Source organism: Macaca mulatta, chromosome 2 (genome assembly GCF_049350105.2).
Source record: "Macaca mulatta isolate MMU2019108-1 chromosome 2, T2T-MMU8v2.0, whole genome shotgun sequence".
NCBI classification, from domain to species: domain Eukaryota; kingdom Metazoa; phylum Chordata; class Mammalia; order Primates; family Cercopithecidae; genus Macaca; species Macaca mulatta.
This window is the reverse complement of record NC_133407.1, coordinates 135,766,348-135,771,707: the sequence shown is the minus strand read 5'-3', so window position 1 is coordinate 135,771,707 and position 5,360 is coordinate 135,766,348.

The following is a 5,360-nucleotide window of genomic DNA, read 5'->3' as shown; positions in this document are numbered from 1 at the left end:
TGAATACCAACAATTCCCTCAGGTCTTAACAAGGAAAAAAAAGTGTGCTTTTCCTTCCTAATTGTGTTTCTTAAACAAATCTGAGTGCAGTTGCACGAAGCATGGTCTGTGGCATCCGAGTATTGACAATTTCTCATGAGAATATTCCGGAAACCGGCAGGTCTTCATGCATGCCAGAGAACTGCAGGACTCACCAGGTGCTGGGAGGGTGCCTGGCAGGTCAGGTGGGAGTAGGAAGAGAGGAAACTCCTCAGAGCTCTGTGTGTGTGAGTGTCCTTGTTTAATTTTGGGCTTATCCATTTATTTAAGATTTTGTTTTATTGTGGTGAGAACACTTACCATGAGATTTACCTGTTGCACTCTGGTGGTGGGGAGTCTTAGGGCTCAGTTTGGCCATTGCCTTGCTGGGAGCAAGCCTGTCTACCCGCTGGGTCTCTGGGGTCTCCTGAGAGCAGGGCCTGGATGGATGGGAGACAGGGGAGCAGCTCTCAGATTCTGAGACACGCTTGCTGGTATTTGCTTGGGTTAGGTGGATCTGTGGTATAGGCCTCTCCATTCTTGACAGATTGATCTTTTTTTCTTTTTAATTGATATATGTTAGTTTCACATAACAGAAAATTAACTGTTGCAAAGCATACAGGTCAGTGGCATTGAGTGCATTCACCTTGTTGAGAAACCATCACCTCTGTCTAGTTCCAGAACAGTTCCAATCACCCTAAAAGTCAGTCTCTATGAAGCAGTCACCCCCTTCCTCCATCCCTCTACTCTTCAACCCTGGCAACTAATCTGCTTTCCAGGTCTATGGATTTTCCTATTCTGGATATTTCATGTAAATTGAACCCTACAGTATGTAACCTTTTATGCCTCAGCATCATGTTTTTGAGGTCCATCCTTGTTGCAGCAGAATCAGTACTTCATTCCATTTCATGGCTGAATAATATTTCATTGTATGGATAGACTGCAACCTGTTCATTCATTCCCTTGTTGATGGGCATTTGGGTTGATTCCAAATGTCGGCTACTGTGAGGAGTGCTGCCAGCTTGTTCTTGTCCCACATAAGCCCTTGCTCTCTTGCCAGCCTTGTCACTGAGCACTCACACAGTGACACCCCCACCAAAGAGTCTCCTCTATTTCTGGGCATCCGTGGGGATGTTTCACACAATGGATGCTCTGTCCCAGGTGCCTGGAGGCAGCCTCTGCTGCCGATGCCCTCTGTGGGCAGACAGCTCTGCCACACCCAGCTGGCATTGCCAGGGGCCTTGTGCCCCGACCCACCAGGCTCATGCTGTGATCTACTGAGTGGAAGGCCTGTGTGTGGGGCAGGACCTGGTCGTGGGTGGTCTTGTTATAGGATGAGGACCTTGTCGTCTTGTGAGGGCTTTTGCTTCTTGCCTCTTACTCTGCAGATCTTTTCACTTTGGCTGGTCATGTTCCCCAGAAAGACATCTTCTAGTCTCAGAGGGATAGAAGAAGGGTGACAATTCATTCTGATTTACCTAGGACGTCCCTGGCTTTAGCACTGAAAATCCATCACCCTGGGAATGCATCAGTCTCAGGAAAATCAGGACAGTTGGTCATCCAAGATAAGAGCCTGCTTTTTTGGGAGGGGGGATGATATCTCATCATTCAATGTGTTGAGTTCATTTAATCCCCCTTCTTTGAATTAGATGGCTGAGTCTTACCTTCTGTTGTGCCCCTAAGCCCGGAATCCAGAGCCTATTTTCCTGATGCTGGCTAGAAGTTAAACTTCTTTTCTTCTGTGGGATTGGAGGAGAGGTAGTCACTTTGCTGCCTGGGGTTGAGGAAGGAACTTGGAGATCTAGATTCTATTTTTAAAGATTTTTGAAGCAATCCTCTTGCTTCCAGCCCCTCCCAACACTTTTTATTCAGAGCTGATGAATTCTTGATGTTTCCTGGGGTTCTGGGACCCAGGGCACTTTGCTTCCCATTGTTTCCCCTTTGTCTTGGTTCAGCTTTCAGCTCTGATACATTAGTTCATCCAACCTGCTTTGCAGCTTCCAAATACATATATACATACATACACACACACGTATGTATTTGGACATGTCTTCTTGCATTTCTCCCTTCTCTTTTTTACCTTGCAGGCTTATTTATGACTTTTTAGAAATTTATTTGCTGGCATGTGAGTGATTCTCAGGAAGGAGCAGAGAACAGCACATGTTTTCTCTGCCATGCCTTGCTAGAAGTCTCATTTCCTCAACGCATGAGATGAGAGTTGGGTCAGGCAGACGTGGTTTCCCATCTTGGCTCGGCTCCTGTCAGCTAAGTGGCCTTGGACAAGCACATTGACCCCATCTAAGCCTGGTTTCCTTTCTAGCCTGGCCTCCCTTCAAAGTAAGAAGAGTAAAGTGAAGAGTAAAGTGGGATGATAATGATAATAGACCACAGAACTTGTGGGCAGCGCCAAGCTTGGGCCAGACATGGGTGGCTGGGGTTAGGCTCTTTGAAGAAGCCCCTCAAGTCCGCATCTCCCAGGGTGTTCTACAACTTCCTCAGCTCCTTGTCTCCCTGCCTCCCTCTCTCACAGGACCTCAGAGCCCATCCAGCAGTCCCAAAGGGGCCACACTTTATTCCATCCCTGCTTTCAGCAATTCATTTTCTCTAGGACTTCAGAGCAAAAACTTCCTCTTCTTTCTGCCAAAGGGCTCACCAGCCCACCCTTTCCTCCAATAGCTGGATTTTATTTAATTTTTACTTTTTTTTTTTGCCCAGGCTGGAGGGCAGTGGCGTAATCTCGGCTCACTGCAACCTCTGGGTTCAAGTGGGTCTCATGTCTCAGCCTCCCGAGTAGCTGGGATTACAGGCACCTCCCACCATGCCCAGCTACGAATACCTGGATTTTAAATCCTAGATTGCGCTCAGTTTTGATACTTGTTGCTCCCCATCCCCAGCCTCACCTCTGCCCCGCACATCTACTCTTCTTTGACCCATTCTGGCCAAGCTCAAAGAAAGGCATCTTCTCCCAGGAAGCCTTTCCTAAGTCTGTCGGCCTTCACAGAGGTCCCCCTCACTCTGTGCTTCCTGTTTCTAGGCAAGAGCGGTGGAGCACAGTGCTTAGGTGTTTGGGCTCTTGAATTTGAGTTTGCGTCTCAGCTCTGCTATCATACGTACAAGCCGTGCTACCTTGGGCAAATGACTGCACCACTCTGAGCCTCAGTGTCCTTATGAGTAAAATAGGGGCTAATAATAGGACCTAACAATCTCTCTTGAGACTGTTCCAGAGATGAAATACACGTAAAAAAAATGCAGTGTGGTTAGAATACACACGTAAGCACTTGAGACAAGTTTATTACGACGTCTGTGTCTGCTGTACTTTGATTTTGACTTGCTTTAACTGCCAGGCTATATCTAGGGGTGGGAAACTTCTCTTCTTCCTTTTTTTTTAAAATACTTTGCAGCCCCACCCCAGTGGCCCGGGATGTCGTCATGCCCTGGAGCAGGAATCCAAAGATATTCTTGCCTGCTAGTCTCGCATCATCCACGGAGTGACCTTGAGCAGGTCATGTCACTTCTCTGAGTCATTTTGCTTTTGGCAGCTGGGAGACAAATTCCTGCTGAAGCAAGCAGAAAAGAAAGTGAAAAAGAGACTGAAGCTTTTCACAAATGTTTCTTCCCTTCTCTCACAAGTTTATTCCCCACCAGCCTAGCCAGAGATTCTTGTTATCTCAGTTAGATGGAACCCTTGGGGTCTCTGGCTCTCTCCGGCTTTCAATCCTGGCTTTACATGAGAATAAATTGGGGAGATTTTAAGGGTGCTTATGCCAGGGCCCAACCTTGAATCAAGGTGGCTGGAATTTTAGGACATGACGTTGATGTCAGAGGTCTTTAAAAGCTCCTAGTGAGACTCATGCTGCTGGCCTGTGGTCCACACTTCGAGTAGGGAGGCTCTAAACAACCCTCTTGTCCTTCCAGGAAGCATCTATCAGACATCTGAGTCAAGTAAAATGTATAGTTTCCTTTTACAAAGCTCACCCTTTGGTCATTGGATTTCTCCAAGGATGGGGAACTCCCTTCCTCCCAAGGGCCACATTCTGTCGTTGGACAGTGGCTCTGATGGTCAGAAAGTTCTGCTTTCCACGTGGCTACAGCCAGCATCCTGGAATTTCCATTCCTTCGTTCATGCTGAGGGTGGCTTAGGCTGGCCCAGGGAGGTCACCATATCTGCACTATCCCTCATCTGAATGGCTCTGTCAGGAGTCAAACCTCAGGGTCACTCAGAGAGCAGGGCTGTGAGGCAGCCTCTTGGGTTTCAAAGAGCCCCACCATTCAAATGCCCTGGATCCAGAAAAGAGGCCATCCCGCTAAGTGGCATTAGTCTAGTGTCTTCCCAATACACCTCCACTAGAATTTTCTGGACGATGTGTTCAGAATAACCCACTGAATCAGAATCTCCAGGGGAGGATCCAGGAAGCTTGCTTATTTTAACACTGCTCAGGTGAGGGTTATGATCAGGCGTATGCAAAACGCCTTTAAACTGATTGGATTAGCTAACTCTGGCTGCTGAATGTTCCAGGGAGCAGACTATAAGATGGGAAAGAGCCTGTGAGGCTTAGTGAGGGTGAGCAGGTGGGAGTAGGGGGGTCCAGGCCTGGGAAGAGCTCACATCTGGGCCTGGGCCATCAGCAGGTGGTCTCCCAGGATGACGCTGGTATGTGGCTGTTGTAGCAGAATCCTTTACTCCCTCTCTCCCTGAATGGGTTCTTTTCTTTCAACCTTATCAGTTCTTGGGAAGAAGAGGAGGCAGAAAACACTATTTGTATCTCACTCATGCCTAGAGAGTCCTGTTCTCTGGGAAAAGATTTACTCTTTCAGGGTCAGTTCCCTGATTGGTTGGTTTGTTTCTCAACTACTGCAACAAGAAAATTCACCCTCAATTAAACAATACAGTCCTCTGTATTAGTTTGCTAGGGCTACCATCACAAAATGCCATCGACTGGGTGGCTGACACAACAGAAATGTATTTCTCATGATTCTGGTGGCCAGAAGCCCAAGCAAGGTGCCTGCAGGTTTGGTTTCATTTTGAGGCCTTTCACCTTGGCTTGCATTCAGCCACCTTCTCACTGTGTCCTCACATCGTCTTCCCTCTGTGCGCATGCACCCCTGCCTTCACATCCTGCATTCAATTTTCCTTTTCTTATAAGGACACTGGTCACATTGGATTAGGTGGATTAGGGCCTGCCCTACTTTGAAGGCCCTGTCTCCAAGTATGGACAGTCACGTGCTTTAGGGCCTACTTATTTGACCTCATTTAATCTTACGACCTCTTTAAAGACCCTATGTCTGAATACAGGAACATTCTGAAGTGCTGGTAGTTAGGACTCCACCATGTGAATTTTTGG